Source organism: Bufo bufo, chromosome 4 (assembly GCF_905171765.1).
Source record: "Bufo bufo chromosome 4, aBufBuf1.1, whole genome shotgun sequence".
Classification (NCBI taxonomy): domain Eukaryota; kingdom Metazoa; phylum Chordata; class Amphibia; order Anura; family Bufonidae; genus Bufo; species Bufo bufo.
This window is the reverse complement of record NC_053392.1, coordinates 542,662,151-542,689,718: the sequence shown is the minus strand read 5'-3', so window position 1 is coordinate 542,689,718 and position 27,568 is coordinate 542,662,151. Positions and strand designations below refer to the sequence as shown.

General features: G+C 42.2%; 1 protein-coding gene across 2 annotated transcripts in view; it reads right to left on the bottom strand.

Annotated features, from left to right (window-relative positions):
- MACROD2 (mono-ADP ribosylhydrolase 2) overlaps nucleotides 1-27,568 on the bottom strand; it is a 2,731,696-nt gene that overhangs the window by 1,330,041 nt on the left and 1,374,087 nt on the right. The window lies entirely within an intron of this gene.

Sequence of the window (27,568 nt, the reverse complement as noted above, 5' to 3'; positions counted from 1 at the left end):
TCAGCATACACCTGCCATCATTTAAAGTGCCTCTGATTAACCCCAAATAAAAAGTTCTGCTGCTCTAGTTGGTCTTTCCTGAAATCTTCTTAGTCGCATTCTACAGCAAAAGCCATGGTCCACAGAGAGCTTCCAAAGCATCCGAGGGATCTCATTGTTAAAAGGTATCAGTCAGAAGAAGGGTACAAAAGAATTTCCAAGGCATTAGATATACCATGGAACACAGTGAAGACAGTCATCATCAAGTGGAGAAAATATGGCACAACAGTGACATTACCAAGAACTGGAGGTCTCTCCAAAATTGATGAAAAGACGAGAAGAAAACTGGTCTGGGAGGCTACCAAGAGGCCTACAGCAACATTAAAGGAGCTGCAGGAATATCTGGCAAGTACTGGTTGTGTGGTACATGTGACAACAATCTCCCGCATTCTTCATATGTCTGGGCTATGGGGTTGAGTGGCAAGATGAAAGCCTTTTCTTACGAAGAAAAACATCCAAGCCAGCCTACATTTTTTAAAATCACATCTGAAGTCTCCCAAAAGCATGTGGGAAAAGGTGTTATGGTCTGATGAAACCAAGGTTTAACTTTTTGGCCATAATTCCAAAAGATATGTTTGGTGCAAAAACAACACTGCACATCACAAAAAGAACACCATACCCACAGTGAAGCATGGTGGTGGCAGCATCATGCCAAGGGGCTGTTTTTCTTCAGCTGGAACTGGGGCCTTACTTAGGGTAGAGGGAATTATGAACAGTTCCAAATACCAGTCAATATTGGCACAAAACCTTCAGGCTTCTGCTAGAAAGCTGAACATGAAGAGGAACTTCATCTTTTAGCATGACAACGACCCAAAGAATACATCTAAATCAACTAAGGAATGGCTTCACCAGAAGAAGATTAAAGTTTTGGAATGGCCTAGACCAGAATCCGATTGAAAATCTGTGGGGTGATCTGAAGAGGGCTGTACACAGGAGATGCCCTCGCAATCTGACAGATTTGGAGTGTTTTTGCAAAGAAGAGTGGGCAAATCTTGCCAAGTGAAAATGTGCCATGCTGATAGACTCATACCCAAAAAGACTGAGAGCTGTAATAAAATCAAAAGGTGCTTGAACAAAGTTTTAGTTTAAGGGTGTGCACACTTATGCAACCATATTATTTTATTTTTATATTTTTTCTTCCCTCTACCTAAAAGATTTTAGGTTTTTTTTCAATTGAGTTGTACAGTTTATAAGCCACATTAAAAGGTGGAAAAAGTTCTAAAATGATTTATCTTTGTCTCACTTTTTTTACATCACAATAACCTGATATTTTAACAGGGGTGTCTGGCCTTTTTTATCCACTGTATATGAAATAAGAAAACACAAAATGTATCATACCTATTTTTCTGTGTCTGTCATTTCAGATTAATTTTTAGAAAAGGCTGTAGTGTATGCACATGAGGAGTAATATTGTGTCCTACATGTAGAAGTTCTCATATATTAGGGGTTAAATGGTGATATACCACGTACATAGCACATTAAGAACAGGAGACCCTGCCCCTCTCTCATATAATCAGAAGCAGCGACAGAATGGATGACATCAAACGGCAGTACTGAGCAGCATTGCCATAAATCCAGCACTGGGGTGAGAAGTCAAAAATGTATTAGAACCAGTAAGGCATGTGTGTGTCTCTCTCGTTTTTACCACAGCTCCTCCCTCATACTCTACTTCTATAGGTAGCACCTGTAACCTGATCACTCAGTGAAGCTGTGAATCTATGTTATCTCTGCCTCTAGCTTGAAATAGCCGGAGGCAGGGGTGATGAAAAGAAGTAGCTGATAAAGCAGAGATAATTTCTTTTCTGTAATAAGATATATTACAAAGTTTTGTGTTTTATTTTTCATCTTTGCTTGGTTTACATGGTTTAGGGGTGGATTGGCCATAGACCCTACAGGGAGATTTCCCGGTGGGCTGATGCCCAAAGGGCCACCCAAGGCCTCGTCATGGACACCAGCCAGGTACATAATGATCTGATGCTTTCAGGGTTAATTAATGCTAGGAGCCTCAGGTATTTATGCATCTAACCAACGGCTGCAGGAGCTCTCCTGAACTCAACCTTATAGCCATTCTCAGGATAGTGATACAGTTGAATACTGTGGTGAAGGCGGCAGTATTTTGTACTGCACTGTGGTATTTGCTTCTATTGGAGTGGGACTTTGTGCTGCACTATAGTATTGCTAGCCTGCTTCTGTTGACTCGCCTTCTGTCAGTCTGGACCCACCTACAACATGGGGCCACTACAATCTGTGGGGTGATCTGAAGAGGGCTGTACACAGGAGATGCCCTCGCAATCTGACAATCTGACCTGCCCCAGGTCTGTTAACCCCTTAATGCATTATGCCATACATGTAAGGCATTATGTGCAAGTTCTTTAATAGAGGGGGCTGCTCCGCTGAGCTCGCTCCATACATGGTGGTTGCCCGCATTATAATATAGCAGGCACCCAGCCGTTTGGTATCACAGTAATTATTTTGACCCACAGATATAAGGATTTCAAGTCATTTTTAGCTCACAGTCAATTGCATAATATCAAAAACCAAAAAACTTTGGCGGAATTGTGTTTATTTTTTATTTTACCCAACAAAGAATTTTTTCCCCGTTTTCCAATACAAGACATGGTATATTAAATGGTGGCATTAAAAATGCATCTTGTCCTGCAAAAAATAAGCCCTCATATGGCTATGTGAAAAAATTAAAAAAGTTATGGAGTGTGGGGAGGAAAAATCCAAAATGCCAAAAGAAAATAGGCCTGGTCTTAAAGGGCTTAGGTAGCACACAAAGTTCACATGGCTCCATGCTACCATAGGTGCACTAAACTACCATACGTAATCTGTGTGCGGCTAAATGGTGCCTCTGTAAAACACTGCACTACAGATATAATCTCAGCAAAAGGCCTCATGCACACGACAGTATTTTTTCACGGTCCGCAAAACAGGGTTCCGTTTTTCCGTGACCGTTTTTTCGTCCGTGGGTCTTCCTTGATTTTTGGAGGATCCACGGACATGAAAAAAAAAGTTGTTTTGATGTCCGCCTGGCCGTGCGGAGCCAAACGGATCCGTCCTGAATTACAATGCAAGTCAATGGGGACGGATCCGTTTGACGTTGACACAATATGGTGCAATTTCAAACGGATCCGTCCCCCATTGACTTTCAATGTAAAGACAGGTGTTAATATACCATAGGATCGGAGTTTTCTCCAATCCGATGGTATATTTTAACTTGAAGCGTCCCCATCACCATGGGAATGCCTCTATGTTAGAATATACCATCGGATTTGAGTTAGATCGTGAAACTCAGATCCGACAGTATATTCTAACACAGAGGCGTTCCCATGGTGATGGGGACGCTTCAAGTTAGAATATACTGAGAACTGTGTACATGACTGCCCCCTGCTGCCTGGCAGCACCCGATCTCTTACAGGGGGCTGTGATCCGCACAATTAACCCCTCAGGTGCTGCACCTGAATGGGTTAATTGTGCATATCATAGCCCCCTATAAGAGATCAGGGGCTGCCAGGCAGCAGGGGGCAGACCCCCCTCCCTCCCCAGTTTTAATTTCATTGGTGGCCAGTGCGGCCCCCCCCCTCCCTCCCTCTATTGTATTATTTTCATTGGTGGCACAGTGTGCGCCCCCCCCCCGCCACCCCTCCCTCTATTGTATTATTTTCATTGGTGGCACAGTGTGCGGCCCCCCGACCCCCCCCTCCCTCCCTCTATTGTATTATCATTGGTGGCCAGTGTGCGCCCCCCCCTTCTATTGTATTAATATCATTGGTGGCCAGTGTGCGGCCTCCCCTCTCCCCCGCCCCCCCCCCCCCCTCGATCATTGGTGGCAGCGGAGAGTTAGAAGCATCATACTTACCTGTGAGCTGCGATGTCTGTGACCGGCCGGGAGCTCCTCCTACTGGTAAGTGACAGGTCTGTGCCGCGCATTGCTTAATGATCTGTCACTTACCAGTAGGAGGAGCTCCCGGCCGGTCACAGACATCGCAGCTAAGTATGATGCTTCTAACTCTCCGCTGTCACCAATGATGGGGGGGGCGGGGGAGAGGGGAGGCCGCACACTGGCCACCAATGATATTAATACAATAGAGGGGGGGCCGGGGGGGCGCACACTGGCCAACAATGATAATACAATAGAGGGAGGGAGGGGGGGCCGGACACTGTGCCACCAATGAAAATAATACAATAGAGGGAGGGGGGCAGGGGGGGCCGCACACTCTGCCACCAATGAAAATAATACAATAGAGGGAGGGGGGGCGGGGGGGGCCGCACTGGCCACCAATGAAATTAAAACTGGGGAGGGAGGGGGGTCTGCCCCCTGCTGCCTGGCAGCCCCTGATCTCTTATAGGGGGCTATGATATGCACAATTTACCCCTTCAGGTGCAGAACCTGAGGGGTTAATTGTGCGGATCACAGCCCCCTGTAAGAGATCGGGTGCTGCCAGGCAGCAGGGGGCAGTCATGTACACAGTTCTCAGTATATTCTAACTAGAAGCGTCCCCATCACTATGGGAACCAATGTATATGGGAAAATGTATAAAATCAGAACCATCTAGATGGAGTACAATAGAAACCCACAAACTGCTATGGGTGACCTATTAAGGCACCTGTATTATAGCCTCATGGTCAAGGCCTATAAAAGATGGGCAATCCCAGAGTCTCTTTTCAAGAAAAAAATACACATTCCTCAGTTTTGTATTTATTCTTACAAAGAGACCAACCAGCAATTTAAAAATCTTTTGGTGACATGGATTATTAAAATTCAGCATAGTGTTCTATTTGATATTGTTCTATTCATATTGTTGCATTTTATACTGTGTCTTTGTTTTCATAGTGCACTGTTCATATTGCTCTCTTTCACATTGTTGTATTGCATATTGTTTTATACTTAGTGGTCTATTCATTGCTTTCTATTCATGTGAATCTCTTTCTTATTGTGCTGTTTATATTGTTTCTCTTGCTGTTTTATTCTGTATTGTCAAATTAGAAAATGCTTTAAAGCAAATATGTGTAGATCAATGAAATACACCACTAATTCTAATCCACTTGGTTGATCTATTTAAGTGCCTTTTCAACTGTTCAGACACTTTCATTAGCGCTATCTTTAGATCCTGGTACTGCCTTTCTATCCTCCGCTGATAGGTGTAATGCAGACTCTGACACATATACCCCTTACAAATTCTTCAACTTTCCTGCAGGTGTCTTCATTACTGTGGCATCTCTTATTTACCAGTTCCAAATGAGAAAACTGTCAAATAAATGTAGCACTTGATAGACCCTAATGATATCAACTGTTAACTGAAACATTTCAGAATGTAACTAGTAGAAAGGATAAGTCCATGGAACAAAAAATACCAGATAGTTTTGCTGTTTAATTCATAAAATAAGTAAGACACCATCAATTATCCGACTAATTAACGAGCGCTACGGAAATAATTAGGAACTGTTCAGGGAAAAACTTTTTTCTGCGATTGTGTTCAGTGTGTGTGTTTTTTTCCATCCAGGTTGTATCCGAATTGAATGCGGTTTTCACACGAGTGAAGAAAAACCGAAAAATAACAATCTACATGCCCCAGGGCTGCGTGTAGAACATTCTGCAATTTTTTCTAAACGTGAAGATGATGCGTGAATTTTTCTGGGATTTTAGAGGTGATGGCCTATCCTAAGGATAGGACATAATAATCGGATTGGTGGGAGTCCGACCCTCTGCACCCCCGATGATCAGCTGTTCTGCAGTAGCTCTGGTTCAAGCTGTGGTGGACTGAGCCGGTAACTGAAGTAGTGACTGGGAGAAGTGCTTTAGTTACCAGCTCTGTCCACTACACATTGGACAGATCTATGTAGTTACGGTACCAGAGTTACTGCAGAACAACTGATAGGTGGGGGTGTGGAGGTTAAGACTCCCACTAATCAGATAGTGATGGACTACCCTGAGGACAGGACATAACCTGTGAAATCACTTTAAGGGCTCACGCACACAAACATTTTCTTTGCGTGTCCGTTCCGTTTATTTGCAGACTGTATGCGGAACCATTCATTTCAATGGGTCCGCAAAAAAAAAGGAAGTTACTCCGTGTCCATTCCAGGCCTGTTCTGTTAGGGGCCAGCTGTTCCATTCCGCAAAATACGGAATACACACGGACGTCATCCGTATTTGTTGCGGATCAGTTTTCTGCAGACCGCAGAATACATGTGGTCGTTCATGTGCAGGAAAAAGCCTGTAGAAAGAAAATCTCTCTGTGCCTCTACATGAAATTAGAGGCCTACAGAAGGACAGTATGGGCCAAATGAATACAAGGTCCAACTTACTGTTACATTATCATTTGTGATAACAAGCCATTTCATAGAGATCAACTGCTATATTACTTCATGAATGGTCAATTTATGGTAATATTTTCCCCCATATTTAAGTTGTTTTTTCTTTTCTTGTTTGCAGAATATGGAAAAATCAGATCATGAAACAAATTGTAATTCTTTTTACGCATCTAAAGGAGAAAGGGAAATAATGTTCCTAATAGAACAGAAGATTGATAATCTATTTTACGCTAGTTACTCAGCAGGCAGAAATATAACTAGAGTTTATTCAAAAGAATTTCATCGGGGACTACTGAGACAGAACCAAAAAGATTGTTCCAATTAAAAGTGCTACATATACTGAGGATGCTTGACCCTCTGACTTTAGTATAATAGACAAGCATGAAAAGAACCATGAAGGCTGACAAAGTATACAGAGACCCCACTTGGGCCCCTGTTTGACCGGCTTAAGCTACAATCCTTTTATAATGCTATTTCTCTAAATTAAAACAACTCTATAAAAGCAATTACAAAACCACTGATAAACCCCGAATGTTCTTTCCAGGCAGCCAAACAAAGTCTATGAAGCAATGATATTTCCTCATTAAGACAATAATGTAATATTAAACTTTGGATCTCAGCCAGATATTTTAATACAGATATTGTATTATATAGCTATTATAAAAACTGATGCGGTAGCTTACTCACAGGTCCTTTGAATCAAGAGGAAAAAAAGCAGTCTGGTTTGAGAGCTGCATTTATGCAAGCAGACAAACCACGTGAGTTTGTGAGCGTTCGTGTGTTTGATTGCAAGTGTGTGTTTGTATTAAGTGTGTGACTTTAGATTACGTGACTTGAGATTCAGGGACTTTTGCAGGGGACTACAGTAAGTTAGATTCTTATCACTGCACCATATTGTATTTTCCTCTTTTATTGCGTAATCCCCATTTAGTATGTGTTCCATTATTGACAACGCAGTCCAGTGCACATCATGTCTAATGTATGCAGTCCTGGAACAGCCGTTTGAGGGTGCATATCTTTGTTCAAAATGTGAGCCAATTGCCCATTTAGAATCCCACATCGTATAGCTAAGCGAGCGAGTTTCAACATTGAGAAGCGTTGACAATTTGGAAGAGAGTTTGCTTCTCACTGAGCAAGCACTCTATGGGGTACATGTGGGGTAGGGTGTTAGCGAGGAGGCTCAGGAAAGTGAGGTAGGTAGCTGGATAACAGTTAGAAAGCGGGGTAGAGGGAAGAGTGCCAGGGAGGCCTGATCTGACACACCACAACAAGTTTGCAAGGTTGGCAGATGAGGCGGATGTCAGTTCAGGGAGCAGGGGACCAGGAGAGCAGGGCAGAAAAGACAGGTGCTGGTAGTTACAGACTCAATTATTAGGGATACAGATAGGGCGATCTGTCAAAAAGACCGGGATCGTCGAACGCTGTGTTGTCTTCCTGGTGCTCGAGTTTGACACATCTCGGATCGGGTTGACAGGTTACTGGGAGGAGCTGGAGAAGATTCAGCAGTCATGGTCGATATCAGAACTAATGACAAAGTTAGAGGTAGGTGGAGCGTCCTTAAAAATGGTTTTAGGGATTTAGGTCACAATCTTAGAGCAAGGACCTCAAAAGTAGTGTTTTCTGAAATACTACCTTTACAACGAGCCACACAAGAAAGGCAGCGGGAGATAAGGGAGGTTAACAAGTGGCTCAAGAACTGGTGGGTTCCTGGAGAACTGGGCCGACGTCTCTGTTGGCTACAGGCTCTATCGTAGGGATGGGCTGCACCTCAATGGGGAAGGGGAAGCTGTGTTGGGGGAGAAGATGGCAAGAAGGTTGGAGGAGTGTTTAAACTAGGGACTGGGGGGGGAGGGTAATTACATTATAGGATGGTAAGATGCATATAGAGACCGGGGGCAAGGTAATGGGACTGGTGAGGAATAGAAGGAGGGACTAGAACAGTTCAGAGGGAAAGGTGTAGGGTAAAAAATATACATAAACCTCTTAATTGTATGTATACTAATGCCAGAAGCCTGACTAATAAAATGGTGAACTGGAATTAGTGATGTGTGAGGAGAACTATGACATAGTAGGAATAATTCGCAAATAAAGACCGGCACTCGCTTGATGAATATTCTTGTAGATTTATTCAGTCACATATTCCATCATAGTGACGCGTTTCAGCAAACTATATGCTTTCATCAGACATGTGTATACAACTTACCACTAGCTCTGATATATATACAAAAGAAATGACATCACATTGTTACAATAAACTCCTCCCTCAATCAAGTGTCTGGGGAGTATGTGAATCAACTTAATCTAACAGGTGAAATGTATTATCAGAAACATCTAGTTTCGTTTCGAAAAAAAAACAGAGAGGAAACATCGAAATAATCGCATCACATGAAGCTACTGACATTGTAATCTCGATTGAGACCTTTCGGATCCATGGTTTGTAACCGATGGATCCAATATGCCTCACGTTTCAAAAGCAACTTATTTCTATCTCCACCGCGTCGAGGTAAGTTGTATACACATGTCTGATGAAAGCATATAGTTTACTGAAATGCGTCACTATGATGGAATATGTGACTGAATAAATCTACAAGAATATTCATCAAGCGAGTGCCGGTCTTTATTTGCGAACTATCTACTGGGATTCCTGCCCGCAGACACGTGCACCGCCAAATCTCCTGAGCAGTGCCGACCTTCTTTGGAATACATATTAGGAATAACTGAGACATGGCTGGATGATAGCTATGACTAGGCAGTTAATGTACAGGGTTACAGTTTAGAAAGGATCGCAAAAACCGGAGAGGGGGAGGTGTCTGCTTTTATGTAAAGCCCACAGTCCAAGAAGATATAAGTGAACATGTGGAGTCACTGTGGGTAGAAATACATGGAGGCAAAAATAATAAAATACTAATAGGAGTTTATTATAAACCACCTAATATAAGTCTACAGAAAATCTACTACTAGACGAGATAGACGAGGCGGCAGATCATAATGAGGTCGTTATTATGGGGGACTTCAACTACCCAGATATAGACTGGGAAACTGAAACCTGTATATCTCATAAAGAAAACAGGTTTTTGGCAATAACTTAAGACAATTACCTTTCCCAACTGGTTCAGGGCCCGACTAGAGGGACAGCCATACTGGACTTCGTATTAACCAATAGACCTGACAGAACAACATATGTGCAGGCTGGGGGACACCTGGGAAATAGTGACCATAAAGTAATAACCTTCCAATTGTCATTCAAAAGAGTGTTTCCTCAGGGAGGGACAAAAATACCAAACTTCAAAAAAGCTAAATTTAGCCAACTAAGAGAGGCCATAGGCCTAACTAACTAGGACAAAGTCCTCAAAACTAACCCTAAAATGTTCTTCAATTATATAAATGATAAAAGTATAAATCTGAAGGTGTCGGCCCTTTGCAGAGTAATGAGGGGGGAGTTGCAGAGAGCAATGAGGAGAAAGCAAAGCTATTAAATATTTTTTTTCTCTCCACTGTATTCGCTAAGAAAAATAAATTGTCAGATGAAATGCATAATGTAAAAGTAAATTCCCTATTAAAAGTGTCCTGTCTGACCCAGGAAGAAGTACAGCGGGCGTCGTAAAAAGATTAAAATAGACAAATCGCCAGGACCAGATGGCATACACCCACGTATTCTAAGAAAATTAAGTAACGTCATAGCCAGACCCTTATTTCTAATATTTAAGGACTCTATACTGACAGGGAGTGTTCCAAAGGATTGGCACATAGCAAATGTGGTGCCAATATTCAAAAAGGGTCCAAAAACAGACCCTGGAAACTATAGGTAGGTAAGTTTAACATCTGTCGTAAGTTAACTGTTTAAAGGTTTTCTAAGAGATGCTATTTTGGAGTACCTCAATGAAAATAAGCAAATAACGCCAGATCAGCATGGCTTCATGAGGGATCGGTCATGTCAAACTAATTTAATCAGTTCTATGAGGAGGTAAGTTCTAGACTTGACAGCAGTGAATCAATGGATATCATATATATCTGGACTTCTCCAAATCATTTGACACTGTACCGCAAAAAAGGTTAGTATATAAAATGAGAATGCTTGGACTGGGAGAAAATGTCTGTATGTGGTGTAGGAAGGCGCAAGGGTCCGTCATTGACGGAAGTTATGTGTCACTGAGGTTCCTGGAGTAAGAGGCAGTTTTTATGTGTCAGCAGTAGTTGCTGTTTGACACCTACAGATGTGTTCAAAATAATAGCAGTCAGACATCACTAACCTGATCAATCACTGTTTTTGGTAGAAATGATATTTCTACATGGCAAATAATTTACTAGCAGGTGTAGTAGAGTCCCCAACAGTCATGACATGCATGCTGCTGATTCTGTGTAATTGAATCACTCATTGAAAGGGGCATGTTTAAAATAATAGTGTGGAGTTTAATGAGTGAGGTCATTCAATCTTTGAAAAACAGGTGGCAATTATTGCCCTTATTTAAGGAAGGAAGGCAGCAAATGTTGTACATGCTGGTTACAGTGCATTTCTCTCTGAAATTCTGTGGAAAATGGGTCGTTCCAGACATTGCTCAGAAGAACAGCGTACCTTGATTAAAATGTTGATTGGAGAGTGGAAAACATATAAACAAGTGCAGAAAATGATAGGCTGCTCAGCTAAAATGATCGCAAATGCTTTAAAATGGCAACCAAAACCTAAAAGACGTGGAAGAAAGCAAAAAACTACCATTCAAATGGATAGAAGAATAGCCAAAATGGCAAGGACTCAGCCAACAATCAGCTCCAGAAAGATCAAAGAAGGTCTAAAGTGAGTACTGTTACAATTAGAAGACGCCTATGTGAAGCCACGCTATCTTAAAGAAGCCCCCGTAAAGTCCCACTGTTGAAAAAAAGACATGTGCTGAAGAGGTTACAATTTGCCAAAGAGAACATTGACTGGGCTAAAGAGACATTTTGTGGACTGATGAAAGTAAGTTTGTCAGACGACCCCCAAACACTGAATTCAAGCCACAGTACACTGTGAAGACAGTGAAGCATGGTGGCGGCAAGCATCATGATATGGGGCTTTTTCTCATACAACGGTGTTGGGCTATTTATCGCATACCAGGGATCATGGATCAGTTTGAATACATCAGAATACTTGAAGAGGTCATGCTGCCTTATGCTGAAGAGGAAAAGCCCTTGAAATGAGTGCTCCAACAAGACAACGACCCCAAACACACCAGTAAACATGCAACATCTTGGTTCCAGACCAACAGGATTGACGTTATGGAGTGGTCAGCCCAATCCCCGGCTCTTAATCCAATAGAAAACTTGTGGGGTGACATCAAAAATGCAGTTTCTGAGGCAAAACAAAGAAATAGAGAAGAACTGTGGAATGTAGTCTCATCATCCCGGGCTGGAATACCTGTTCACAGGTGCCAGAAGTTGGTTGACTCCATGCAACACAGATGTACAGCAGTTCTATTAAATGGTTATACAACTAAATATTTTTTTGAACAGTCTAATATTCACTTTTCTTCAATTGTTTTTAGAGGAACAACACAAATTTGATATATTTTTCTTCATGTTTTGATTTGGAATAGAATGTGTAGTGTTCTCAATGCATTTGTGTGTATGGAAATAAAAGCTATTAGAAGGATTTTGAACACAACTGTAGCTATTTAGTAGTGATGAGCGGCAGGGGTCATATTTGAATTCGCGATATTTTGCAAATATTTCGTAGAATATTCATCGAAAATTCGCAAATTCGTGATTTTTTTTTTACTCGAAAAATCGGAAAGGTAATGATTGTGTAATATGCAAATTTTCGGAATTCGGATTATCGTATTCGAATTTTTTATTGCGAATTTTTCAACTTACAACTATTAGACAAAGAAGATTATAGCACTATATTAGCTAAATTGCTCTATTCGTTTTTTTGCTAATATTCTCTATATTGCTATAACTTTGTTTTTTCCAATATTCGTAATATTCTAAAACAAGAATATATAGCAATATAGCGAATATTAAAAAAAACGAATATAGAGCAAAATTCGCAAACACTACTACTCCTAAAGTCAAGTATATTGCAGCCTTCTTATTGGCCCACAAGCTAGAAGCAGTGAGGGATCATGTGTACTGATAAAAAAATTAAAAAATTAAAATAAAATAAAAAAAGCTAAAAGAATTCGAATATTCGAAATTACGAATATATAACTATATTCAAAATTTTCTCGAATTTTCGAAGTACCTATATTCGCGATAAAAATTCGAATATTCGTGATCAACACTACTATTTAGTATAGCTGTATAGCTGTTCTGGGGTGGCTCTTACTGGTAGTAGTCAAAGTGCTGGGTGGGTGACTACTCCCCACATTCCAGGCCGGGTCTTGACTGGCCTATAAAAAACCCAGCCGGCAGTGTCAGTTGGGTGTGATTACCTGTCTCTGACAATCGCTGGATTGGAATCTGAGCCGTGTACTAGGCTGGAGGCCTGAGTTTGGGAGGTCTGCTCTGTCCCGAGTAATGCCGATCGGGTATGAACTAACACCTAGGATAACAGGTGACTGTTTGCTGTATGAACTGTCTAGGTGTGAACGAACACCAAAACTGCAAATGGACTGTCGTACTGTTTTGTTGCCATAAGTGTGAATAAAACACAAACGTTTTTTGAATTACAAACTGTTTCTTTGACTGTATACTGCGCCGCTTGTCCTGTCTACCAGAGTGAATCCCCACAGTGGGTAAGTAACTGGCTCAGTAATAGAAAACAGAGGGTGGTTATTAATGGTACACACTCAGGTTGGGTCACTGTCACTAGTGGGGTACCTCAGGGGTCATTATTGGGCCCTATTCTCTTCAATATATTTATTAATGATCTCGTAGAAGGCTTGCACAGTAAAATATAACTTTTTGCAGATGACACTAAACTGTGTAAAGTAATTAACACGGAGAAGGACTGTATACTGCTATAGAGGGATCTGGATAGATTGGAGCCTTGGGCAGATAAGTGGCAGATGAGGTTTTACACTGAGAAATGTAAGGTTATGCAAATGGCAAGGAATAAAGCTAGTCACCCGTACATACTAAATGGTAAAACACTGGGTAACACGGACATGGAAAAGGACCTAGGAATTTTAGTGAACAGCAAACTAAGCTGTAGAAACCAGTGTCAGGCAGCTGCTGCCAAGGCCAATAAGATAATGGGTTGCAGCAAAAGGGGCATAGATGCCTGTAATGAGAACATAGTCCTACCACTTTACAAATCCCTGGTCAAACCACACATGGAGTACTGTGTACAGTACTGGGCTCCTGTGAACAAGGCAGACATAGCAGAGCTGGAGAAGGTACAGAGGAGGGCAACTAAAGTAATAACTGGAATAGGGTGACTACAGTACCCTGAAATATTATCTAAATTAGGGTTAATCACTTTAGAAAAAAGACGACTGAGGGGAGATCTAATTACTATGTATAAATATATCAGGGGTCAGTACAGAGATCTCTCCCATCATCTATTTATCCCCAGGACTGTGACTGTGACTGTGACGAGGGGACATCCTCTGCGTCTGGATGAAAGAAGGTTTGTACACAAACATAGAAGAGGATTCTTTACTGTAAGAGCAGTGAGACTATGGGTGGTGGTGATGAGTTCACTAAAAGAGTTCAAGAGGGGCCTGGATGTATTTCTGGAGTGTAATAATATTACAGGCTATAGCTACTAGAGATGGGTCCTTGATCCAGGGAGTTATTCTGATTGCCTGATTGGAGTCGGGAAGGAATTTTTTTCCCTTTAAGTGGGGGAAATTGGCTTCTACCTCTCATTTTTTCTTTTTTTGCCTTCCTCTGGATCAACTTGCAGGATAACAGGCCGAACTGGATGGACAGATGTCTTTTTTCGGCCTTATAAACTATGTTACTCATGCAGAACAGGAAAGGCAAAACGGATAATAATTTGTTATAGCTCCTAATTACTACTAAGGTGCTTTAGGACTAGAGGTAAAATATTAACTCTGTGGGATTTACTCGTTTCATTTGAGTATTTTAAAGTCAGATTAAGTATGTAAGTACATGCCAATGGATGGTCCATATTCTTTAAAGTGCACCTGTCATCGACAGCTAAAGCAAGCCCCCATTTTGTAGGTAACTATCAGTTTCTTAAATGGGTTATCCCATGATTAATGTAAACAATAAAAATCTGATATGATATAGTACCTGACAATCTCTAACAAAGCTAGAACCAGCCCTGTACCTCACATCGATCCAGAGATCTGTCCCTTCATTGCTCCAATAGCTCTACTAGATTTATGTCTAAAGCGTGTGCTTTCTCAGGGGGCTTGTCCTTGCTGCTGCAGATGTCTCCCTGTGACTATCTCAGCTTCTAACAGTAAATAAAACCAGTGAACGTTTAAGGATGAAACTGGGCATGTGCGTCCACCTCAGGATAGGTAATAAAAGTATGAATGCTGGGGTCCAAAAGTGGGGTTTCCCACCAGTCATGAGAATGGGGGTCTCCAAGTCCTATGTGTGAATGGAGCAGTAGTGGACATCCATTGTCTATCGGACTGCTGAGTACAGGTCTTGGCTGTCTCCACCAGTCCTATACAAGTGAATGATCATGCATGCATACTATCTCTTCATTCACATGGTAGTCTAGAAAATCTGTTCTGGCGTTCACTGGGGACCACAGTGATCATACTAGTGATCAATAGGAACCACAGACCACACTTATCTGTCCGTTAGGTTGTTTGTGGGCCAACCCCTATTAGTTTGGTGACCCATACAGTCCGTGGCTTTCCAGTAGTTTGGTGCCTTTGGTAGTACCTTGTGCTGGTTACTTGATGACTTGCTATGCCCTGGGACCGTTTTATTGGGTTCCTTATTCCTATATACACCCTGCCTATGTGGTCATTACAGAGAAAACTTGTGGGGTGACATCAAAAATGCAGTTTCTGAGGCAAAACCTAAAAAAATAGAGAAGAACTGTGGAATGTAGTCCAATCATACTGGGCTGGAATACCTGTTCACAGGTGCCAGAAGTTGGTTGACTTAATGCAACACAGATGTAAAGCAGTTCTCAGAAACAGTGGTTATACAACTAAATTGAAAGAGAAAGGACCCCTGTCCAAAACTGTATAACCATAAACAGTACATACATTAGATCAGTTGTTTTGTACTGATCCTGATTTGCAGTTAGTGTTAAATTCCAAAGTTGCATTTACAGTTCACAAGGCTTCACAGCTGAAATCTACCAGCATACCTTGCTGTCTCCATGGAGACAATTAAATGCCTGCATGCAGCATGTCCACAAAAGGGAAATGGGAGTGCTAAGCCCTTTAGTCTTAGCCTAACTACCGTAGCATAGTTCATTTGTGTAAATATATACATAGAAACTGTTTGGTACAGTTTTTACAGTACATATACAGCTATTAGAGATGAGCGAATTTCATATTTTGAAATTCGTTCACGCTTCATTTACAGGTAAAAGGCAAATTGCGTTATGGATTCCGTTACCACGGACCATAACGCAATTCTATGACGGAATGCATAACGGAATACCTTTAGAGGCCTTTAGCCCGTAGTCTATGGGCTGCAAAACGGATCCATCCTGTTTCCGTTATGCAGAAGAGGACTCCCCTGCATAACGGAAATGGGACGGATCCGTTTTGTAGCCCATAGACTTCTATTATGACAGAATGAATAAGGACAAACAAAACCAACCATGGGTGTCTAACCGAGCAAATACACACTAAGGTAGTGCGGCTATATAAACAGACTCCCCAATATACATGTAACTGGAAGAGCTCATTAACAGGGATAAAACTAAGAGAACTAAAGCTCATAGACATCCAATTATGAAAAAAATATATACTTTATTGTTACATAATAAATAGTTAATATATTACCGTTAAAAAGGAAGATAAGGAGCAAAAAACACCAACTCCAAGTACATAGGTATAAGATCAAGACTATATCAGTAGCATACATAATAATCATTTATGAAAGGTGAGTCCTAGTAAATAGTATAAAGAAAAGAAACGAAACACCAGATGGTAATACTGCCCATGATGCAAGCAGTACTCAATTGGAGCACTGTATAGTATAACGCATCTTAAAGCTACAGTATATAACATCTGGATCATGCAAATAACGATAACCTAGTGTCCTGACTATATATGAAAGACACTGTGCACTATGTAAGTGCCAAAGACTCACCGGTGAATGTTGGAGACCTGAGTGCCTGGGATGGCGTTACCCTGACGCGCGTTTCGGCGTGCCTTCGTCCGGGGGTCTGTGTTGCCAGGATGGTGTTTTTTGCTTCTTATCTTCCTTTTTAACGGTAATATATTAATTATTTATTATGTAACAATAAAGTATTATTTTTTTTTGGATAATTGGATGTCTATGAGCTTTAGTTCTCTTAGTTTTCTCCCTATGACAGAATAAATAACGGAATGCCTCTAAAGGCATTCCGTTATGCATTCCGTCATAGAATTGTGTTATGGTCCGTTGTAACGGAATCCATAACGCAATTTGCCTTTTACCAGTAAACGAAGCGTGAACGAATTTCATAACCTGAAATTCGCTCATCTCTAATAGCTATTTCTTTTATGCAGTACTAATTTTATACAAGGATGTGTCACCCTATGTTAGGATGTTTTGAAGCAGATATTCATAGTTATTGGATTTTCCTTTACTCTGTCCCAAACTCACCCTCATCCTTCTACCCTCTTATACAGTTTGAAACTATTTTTCTTTCTAGTTTTGGAGGGCAGATGGAAAGCAGGGCATATTCTCAGGCAACTCTCACAGCATTTTCCTTAGTCTTCCAACATATGTGGGCCACAAGATATGATAATAGGGCAGATTTGGGCATGTGACAAAGATGCACTTATTACATATAGTGTTTTAGCGAATCTAAGCATTTGGAACAGAATTTGGTCCGAAGTTTAGGAAAACTTTGATTCGCAACGAATTTAAATATCCTCGCACTTCATGCTGACGAATCAGTTTCTCCTAAAATGGTGTCTGCACATGTCACAAAGGGAAAGTAAGAAACCCAGGACTGTGAGATCACCCATAATGCCGTGCAGCAGCCATCCCCTGTGATATCACAACCCTATAAAACCCTCAACCCAGGCGGTCTCCGCCATTGTCCTGTGAGTTGAGCATGGGGAGAGACGTAGCAAGCGTTCATGTGCTAGGGACAGTGTTGCTGAAAACGATTAATAGAAGAATATTGGAGAGGGAGAGTGCAGGGAAATTGCAGGGAGATAGTAGGGAGAGTGCAGGGAGACTTATTTTGCATCAGTTTTATTTATTCCTACATCAGACATACGCAATTCCATACCAATAAGATGCGTGCCAACCAATACCATCCAGTCTGCACCCCTTAGGGGGTCAGATGTTAATGATGACCATCCTCATCTTTTACTCGCTTTACTTCTTACAAATCATCCTTCCAAGTCTCCATGTCCTAGAAAAGTCAGCAAGATGCAGAGAGAGGAGGAGCTGGATGTTCCTGATGACATGTTCTCATCTATATTAGATGTGGAAAAGGAGGAAAAGCAGATGGCAGAAGAAGGGCTCCCACCTGTAGGGCAGAAGAGCGCTGGGGTTGGAGAAGTGGATATGCCAGCGCTGAATAATATTCTGTGTTTACTGTCAAATAACATGCAGGAGATTACAGGCCAGAACAGCAATAACATGCCTATTGTGCCCCACCTAAACAGCCAAACCCCATACCAGCAACAGTGCCTGTTTAAAGGTGCCACGCAGCCATTAACAATGAGGAAGGACTATACAGTGTGGTCTTCCTATAAAAATGAAAGGCAGCTGTGGGCTAATTGGCCGCGCGGTTCTTCACCGCAGCATTGCTGCAATCCGCCCGCAGCATGGCCATTCCATTTGCCAATACCCTAAGGCAGAGTGCCCTGAGTATACCTGATTTATAGGGATTCATGACAAATTAATTTATAACTAATCGAATTTCTTGCCGGATTTTTCAAAACTTTTCTCATTTCTAATTACATACAGTACATTCACTAACTGAATTGGCTACTTACTGTATACATTTTCTCAGCTAATATTTGATGCTTTCTTCAAAGCATCCAGAGGGCATAGCTAAAGGGAGTGTAAGAGGTATAAATTGCACTTGGGCCAAAAGACCCTTCTGACACATAAGATGATTCTATTGTAAATGGGAGGTCAGAGACTACAGTTTCAGGTTAAGGCACAGGACCTTTCACCTCCAAAAAGTATTAAGAAGTTAATGGAGAAAGCATGCCATTTATCCAAATAATAGTGAGGAACATGTCAAGTCTCTTCAGATAATGCTAACTTTCAGCAATAGATGAGAAACAAATAACCACTGGATGTTCTCTTAAAGGATTTGCACACCTTTGATATGGAAAAAAATATTTTTATGTTAGTGGTTAACTTTAAAAAAAAAAGTTGCATTAGAGTTGAGTCTGCATCTTACTCCCTTAATTATTGTTAACACTTGATATTCAGTTTACAACCTACCCTTAGTATCCGACTTTTTTTTTTTTCATGTCTGTGCCTCCCTCCCAGTAATACATGCTGAATTCCTGTGTCCAGAATACTGCTGTCTTCCCCAAGATACAAAGGTCGTCATTTATTAAAGGGGTTCTCCGGGAAAAAGAAAATGAAAATACTTAAATATTACTTTATGATAAATATATTCCCAAATACCTTTCATTAGTTAGAGTGGCTAGTTTTGTCTACGGAGCAATCACTAGGAGAAATAAAATGTCCGCCATCCTACCAGTACAGACAGAACCTGTCCTAATCACACATTAGGACAAGTTACTGCACAACACTGAGCCGAAGAGCTGCCTCATCCTCCTCTCTGCTCTGTGGAAATGGAAATGATAAGGAGACATGAAGTACAGAGAGGAGGGCGGGAGTAATGAGCAGCAGCTCTTGTAAGCAGTCTCCATTAACATAGTCTGTCCTGTCCATTATCTCTGTACTTCATGTCACCTCATGAACTAAATTCCCCAGAGATTCAGCTAAAGTTCTTATCATCTGTATTCAGGATCATAACCCCTGACATAGAGCAGAGAGGAGGATGAGGGAGCTCTTTATCCTCAGTGTTGTGAAGTAACTTGTTTCCCCTGACGATTGCTCCCCTGACAAAACTAGCCATAATAAATATAGAAAAGTATTTGGAAATATATTTATTATAAAATAATATTTAAGTATTTTCATTTTCTTAATTCCTGGAGAAGTTTGAAATACGCTTATATTAGGCACAATTCAGGTGCACATTGTGACGCAATGTTTAGTTGCACCACAATCTACGATATCTCCCTGCTCTCGCTAGGTCTAAAATTGTGGGGAGGGGACAGGCCGGTAGGTCAGTCTCATTTACCATTTTCTACGCCTGTTTCAGGGGTAGAAAAAGGTCTACATGTAAGACATTTAGAACTGGCGGAAGATCCGCCGACTTTATGAAGAGGCCTGTGCCTCTTCAAAACTTCGGCGGAACCACCGCCAGCTTTGGCGGTTTATTAAGACCGTCGTCTAAAACGCTGGTCTTAATAGATGTGTCCCAAATTTCATACCGCTCTATGTGATTCTCTCTTGGTTCCTTTCTTCTCTTCTTCTGACATCTGCTGTGTAAAGCTTTCTTCTCTAATACTAAGAGAAGGGAGGGGGAGAGCAGAGAGAGTTCTTACAACAAGGAGCAGCACTCTGATGGATGTCAGATTCAGAAGCAACACCAGCTAGGTGAAGGACTTATATACACTGCTCAAAAAAATAAACGGAACACTTAAACAACACAATGTAACTCCAAGTCAATCACACTTCTGTGAAATCAAACTATCCACTTAGGAAGCAACACTGAGTGACAATCAATTTCACATGCTGTTGTGCAAATGGGATAGACAACAGGGGGAAATTATAGGCAATTAGCAAGACACCCCCAATAAAGGAGTGGTTCCACACGTGGTGACCACAGATCACTTCTCAGTTCCTATGCTTCCTGGCTGACGTTTTGGTCACTTTTGAATGCTGGCGGTGCTTTCACTCTAGTGGTAGCATGAGACGGAGTCTACAACCCACACAAGTGGCTCAGGTAGTGCAGCTTATCCAGGATGGCACATCAATGCGAGCTGTGGCAAGAAGGTTTGCTGTGTCTGTCAGCGTAGTGTCCAGAGCATGGAGGCGCTACCAGGAGACAGGCCAGTACATCAGGAGATGTGGAGGAGGCCGTAGGAGGGCAACAACCCAGCAGCAGGACCGCTACCTCCGCCTTTGTGCAAGGAGGAACAGGAGGAGCACTGCCAGAGCCCTGCAAAATGACCTCCAGCAGGCCACAAATGTTCATGTGTCTGCTCAAACAGTGAGAAACAGACTCCATGAGGGTGATATGAGGGCCCGACGTCCACAGGTGGGGGTTGTGCTTACAGCCCAACACCGTGCAGGACGTTTGGCATTTGCCAGAGAACACAAAGATTGGCAAATTCGCCACTGGCGCCCTGTGCTCTTCACAGATGAAAGCAGGTTCACACTGAGCACATGTGACAGACGTGACAGAGTCTTGAGACGCCGTGGAGAACGTTCTGCTGCCTGCATCATCCTCCAGCATGACCGGTTTGGCATTGGGTCAGTAATGGTGTGGGGTGGCATATCTTTGGAGGGCCGCACAGCCCTCCATGTGCTCGCCAGAAGTAGCCTGACTGCCATTAGGTACTGTGATGAGATCCTCAGACCCCTTGTGAGACCATATGCTGGTGCGGTTGGCCCTGGGTTCCTCCTAATGCAAGACAATGCTAGACCTCATGTGGCTGGAGTGTGTCAGCAGTTCCTGCAAGACGAAGGCATTGATGCTATGGACTGGCCCGCCCGTTCCCCAGACCTGAATCCAATTGAGCACATCTGGGACATCATGTCTCGCTCTATCCACCAACGTCACGTTGCACCACAGACTGTCCAGGAGTTGGCAGATGCTTTAGTCCAGGTCTGGGAGGAGATCCCTCAGGAGACCTTCCGCCACCTTATCAGGAGCATGCACAGGCGTTGTAGGGAGGTCATACAGGCACGTGGAGGCCACACACACTACTGAGCCTCATTTTGACTTGTTTTAAGGACATTACATCAAAGTTGGATCAGCCTGTAGTGTGTTTTTCCACTTTCATTTCGAGTGTGACTCCAAATCCAGACCTCCATGGGTTGAAAAATTTGATTTCCATTTTAAATTTTTGTGTGATTTTGTTGTCAGCACATTCAACTATGTAAAGAACAAAGTATTTCAGAAGAATATTTAATTAATTCAGATCTGGGATGTGTTATTTTTGTGTTCCCTTTATTTTTTTGAGCAGTGTACATTCTGCAAAATCAAAATGCTAGAAGATGTTTAATGAATACTAGTTAGACAGTTTTTTCATTTTGACTGTAGGAAGTAAATGATCAATAAAAGATACGAGCAAAGGTGTTCATAGCTTTCAACTAATGTGTTGTGAAAACAAATATAAATTACATAACAATCCTACTAACTTTGCAACAGATAGTATAGCACATTGCAGCACCCTGGCTCAGTGGTTAGCACTGATGCCTTGCAAAGCTGGGGTCCTAGGTTCGATTTCGATCAAGGGCAACATCTGCATGGAGTTTGTATGTTCTCCCTGTGTTTGCGTGTCCACGTATCTGTAGTCAGGTGCACCTTGCCACAGATGGCGTTGAGCAGTGCACACCTGATTTTGTCCCCTACTTGGTTGTGAAGGGAAGGGATGGCTCACCTTGAAAAGTAGTGGCGGCTGGGCACGACGTACTGTGGGACAGCCACCGCTATAAGGCCTTTAAAACTATCCGTCTCCACCAGACGGAATGACAGCATTTCAAAGGCAAGTAATTTAGAAATGCTGGCATTCAGGGCTAGGGATGGTGGGTAGGGGGGGTACTTCCTCTTCCTCTCCAGCGTTTGGTAAGACAAATTAAGACAAATTGTCTATAAATGGAGAAAGTTCAGCACTGCTGCTACTCTCCCTAGGACTGGCCGTCCTGTAAAGATGACTGCAAGAGCACAGCGCAGACTGCTCAATGAGGTGAAGAATAATCCTAGAGTGTCAGCTAAAGACTTACAAAAGTCTCTGGCATATGGTAACATCCCTGTTAGCGAATCTACAATACGTAAAGCACTAAACAAGAATGGATTTCATGGGAGGATACCACAGAGGAAGCCACTGCTGTCCAAAAAAAACATTGCTGCACAAGAGCACCTGGATGTTCCACAGCAGTACTGGTAAAATATTCTGTGGTCAGATGAAACCAAAGTTGAGTTGTTTGGAAGAAACACACAACACTATGTGTGGAGAAAAAGAGGCACAGCACACCAACATCAAAACCTCATCCCAACTGTGAAGTATGGTGGTGGGGGCATCATGGTTTGGGGCTGCTTTGCTGCGTCAGGGCCTGGATGGATTGCTATCAAGGAAGCAAAAATGAATTCCCAAGTTTATCAAGACATTTTGCAGGAGAACTTAAGGCCATCTGTCCACCAGCTGAAGCTCAACAGAAGATGGGAGTTGCAACAGGACAACGACCCAAAGCATAGAAGTAAATCAACAACAGAATGGCTTAAACAGAAGAAAATACACCTTCTGGAGAGGCCCAGTCAGAGTCCTGGCCGCAACCTGATTGAGATGCTGTGGCATGACCTCAAGAAAGCGATTCATACCAGACATCCCAAGAATATTGCTGAACTGAAACAATTCTGTAAAGAGGAATGGTCAAGAATTACTCCTGGCCGTTGTGCACGTCTGATCTGCAACTACAGGAAACGTTTGGTTGAAGTTATTGCTGCCAAAGGAGGTTCAACCAGTTATTAAATCCAAGGGTTCACATTCTTTTTCCACCTGCACTTTGAATGTTTACATGGTGTGTTCAATAAAAACATGGTAACATTTAATTCTTTGTGTGTTATTAGTTTAAGCAGACTGTGATTGTCTATTGTTGTGACTTAGATGACGATCAGATCACTTTTTATGACCAATTTGTGCAGAAATCCATATAATTCCAAAGGGTTCACATACTTTTTCTTGCAACTGTATATCTTTCCACAAAAAGGATGTATTTCAAATGCATCCTCTCCCTACACTTGTAACAGCAGCGCTACGTGACCCAAGCTTATATAGAGCCTGGGTCACATGCTGCTCTGGCCAATCACAGCCATGCCATTAGTAGGCATGGCTGTGATGGCCTATTGGGGCAAGTAGTATGACGCTTGTTGATCGGCTGCTGTGCAGCCTTTCAAAAAGCGCCAAGAAAGCGCCAAACACCGAACCCGAACTTTTACGAAAATATTCGGGTTCGGGTCCGGGGTCCAAAAATCCTAAAGTTCGGTACGAACCCGAACTTTAAAGTTCGGGTTCGCTCAATCCTATTTATAACATATAACTGCACCGCTGAATGGAAAATATATTTTACTTTTGCCACTAATACACAACAAAAGGTTTTAGCACTTCACCACATAACGGCTAATAAGCCCTTTTTCCCCACTAATACAAGCCAAAAAATGCTTTAGAACATATTTCTCCTTGTGCAGTACAGTTATAAGACATATAAATATTTCCTTGTAATAAACCCTGTTAATGGCTGTAACACCCCAATAACAAGAACGGTTTGCTGGAATTACAGAGCTGTATAATGGCAATTTGGATCCCCAGTCAGTGCCGCAAGGTGTAATAGGATTGTTCCTATTAACCAGGCTGTCACCTCCCTGACTGAACCCTGTTCAACAGAAATGCTGTGGATTGATTCCTCCCTATCCTTTCCCTACACCTTGAATTATCTTGCCCTGCACTTGTAAATAGTTTTTTTTTAACACAATGATGTTTTTTCTAGTACTGTCCCTGGCACCTGTTGATGTCTCTCCCTGCACTAAGTACACTGGAAAATGGCAAAATCCAAGATGGCTGAGGCTATTTATAGGGCTGTGACATCACAGGGCTGGCTGACTGCTGATTGGCTGCATGCATGGCATTATGGGTGATTCTGCCTTCCCAGAGTTCCTTGCTCTATGTCCTCACGTGTGCAGCAGCCATTTTAGGAAAAAATGTGATTCGTTACCACGAAGTGTGAGGAAATTTGGATTCGGTGCAAATCCAATTTTTCCGATTCGCTCATCTCTAATAGATATTATTATTATTATTGAAAATTGACTATTTTGTCAGTATGGACAATTCTGGAGATTCATTAGGTTTGGTAAACAGCCAATTATTATTTTTTGTTTTTATATCATTTTAATTTGAATAATGAAGTTTACCTTAATGAAATCTTTATATATAGCGTCATGTCCAAGCTCAATGACCGAATCCTTTGGTATTTCAAGTATTTCTTAAACAATTCCCTCTATCATTACTGTAAATGCCATTATAGAGCACAGCTGATTAGAGGGAGATGTGAAACATGTTACCTCTTCTGGTTAATGTAGAAATATACCAATTGTTTGTACAAAGCTGACATGTCATTCAGAGTAAAACCAATATAAGGCTGGAGGTATTTTTTTTACCTACTGTTAAAATGGGCTATCGTCCTGATTAGAATATAGCAGTACATAGATTTAATGAGAACGTAGGTTCAGATTTTTATCAATAAATAAGTGCACAGTTTAGGCTACTTTCACACTTGCGTTTGGTGCATGGATCTGCACAGACGGATCCGCACCGATAATACAACCGCATGCATCCGTTCAGAACGTATCCGTTTGTATTATCTGTAACAAAGCCAAAACAGATCCGTCTTGAACATTATTGAAAGTCAATGGGGGGACGGATCCGTTTTCTATTGTGCCATATTGTGTCAGTGAAAACGGATCTGTCCCCATTGACTTACATTGTGTGAAATGGATCTCACAAACGGAAACCAAAACGCCAGTGTGAAAGTAGCCTTACTGCCAAGATGTACACTTGCTTGGCTGTTCTCAGAACTCCATATAAATGTATGGAGCATGCTGGGAGTCGTAGTTTTAACACAGCTGGACGGCCGGAGGTTAACCATCACTGCTCTAATGTTCACGGGGAGCTCCCACCTCTCCACCGACATATGCTGATGGGCAGGGGCAGACTGGCCATAGATCCTACAGGGAATTTTCCTGGTGGGATAATGCCCATAGGGCCAGCCCTCCTCACTGCCACTGACTGGGTACATACTACTGGAGGTCCTATAGGGGTCATTATTAGAGGAAGTCCAGGACGTAAGGCTGGCTTGGTGCTGTGGCCCACATCTCTCCTCCTAAGCCCCATGCTCCATATCTTAATTGGAGGAGGAGGACAGAATGTGGCAGATATCGATGGTCACCACAGAGGGACAAGCTTCAGGGGAGGTATTCTGTGCTGCACCGTGGTATTGCAGACCCTGCCAACTGGTATTGGACCCATCTAATTGTGTTGCCTCACCCTCTCAATTTAGACCCACCTACAACATTGGGCACACTTTTTCTTGGGCCACTTTATGTTTAAAGTCCGCCCCTGCTGATGGTGAAGAGAAGGATCAAGAAAACCAAATATTTTCACCAAATATGTTTGTTATCCCAGGAGATAAGCTGCCACCAGAAGTATCTGGCACCGGCTTTCTAGTCCCCACCCATTGACAACTCATGTCTACTTCTTTCTGGAGGAGAGCTAGTTTGCATACATTTTCCCAGGAAGCATTGCTTGTAGGACTCCCTAAACCAGCTGGATGTTTGCATGGAGAAACAGTAACTCCCGAGTGCTGGCATGATTGGAGATGTCAGAGCATGAGAGCTTTCTACATAGTTTATCACTATCCACAGTATAAGGCCTCATTCAAACAACCGTATGTATTTTGCGGTCGGCAAAATACGCATACCGTCTGTGTTGCATCCGCATTTTTCGGGGACCCATTGACTAAGTATAGGACAGATCATCGGTGTGCCTTCTACATCCATATGTCTGTAAAATGAAGACCACGGACCCACTGATGTCAATTGGTCCACAAAAAATGAGGATGGCACACGGACCACATCTGTATTCTGCGGATCTGTCATTTGCAGACCACAAAAAGTATATGGTCGTGTGCATAGAGCCAACAGTCAACACCACTATAGCCTACATTCAGTAATGTTTTGCACTGATTGCTTTATGTACCAAAGAAAGGCATAATGTACAGTATAGATGAATAAAGGCAAATTGCAAGCTGTATGACTGGGATAATATAATTTATGTTTCATGCATTATGCAGTGCCAGCATATTATAGAGGGATGCATGCAGAAACTATTCAGTCTCATAGCGATGGTATATGAAGTTCAATAGTAGAGAGCAGCAAGAAGTCCTATAACACTAAGGCTGGGTTCACACGGGCGTTGCGGGAAAATGTGCGGATGCCTTGCGGGAACACCACGATTTTTGCAAAACATTTTAATGCGTTTTGGACTCGCGTGAGAAAAATCGCGCATGTTTGGTACCCAAACCCGAACTTCTTCACAGAAGTTCGGGCTTGGGATCGGTGTTCTGTAGATTGTATTGTTTCCCCTTATAACATAGTTATAGTGAATACTGCATAGTAAACTAGCGCTGGAGGGGTTAAAAAAAATAAAAAAAATTTAACTCACCTTAATCCACTTGATCGCGTAGCCCGGCATCTCCTTCTGTCTCCTTTGCTGAACAGGACCTGTGGTGAGCATTAATTACAGGTAAAGGACCTTTGGTGACGTCACTCCGGTCATCACATGATCCATCACCATGGTAAAAGATCATGTGACGGACCATGTGATGACCGGAGTAACGTCACCAAAGGTCCTTTACCTGTAATTAATGCTCACCACAGGTCCTGTTCAGCAAAGGAGACAGAAGGAAATGCCGGGCTGTGATCAAGAGGACTAAGGTGAGTTAAATATTTATTTATTTTTTTAACCCCTCCAGCGCTGTTTTACTATGCATTCTGTATTCAAAATGCTATTATTTTCCCTTATAACCATGTTATAAGGGAAAATAATAATGATCGGGTCTCCATCCCGATCGTCTCCTAGCAACCGTGCATGAAAATCGCACCGCATCCGCACTTGCTTGCGGATGCTTGCGATTTTCACGCAGCCCCATTCACTTCTATGGGGCCTGTGTTGCGTGAAAAACACAGAATATAGAGCATGCTGCGATTTTCACGCAACGCACAAGTGATGCATGAAAATCACCGCTCATGTGAACAGCCCCATAGAAATGAATGGGTCATGATTCAGTGCGGGTGCAATGCGTTCACCTC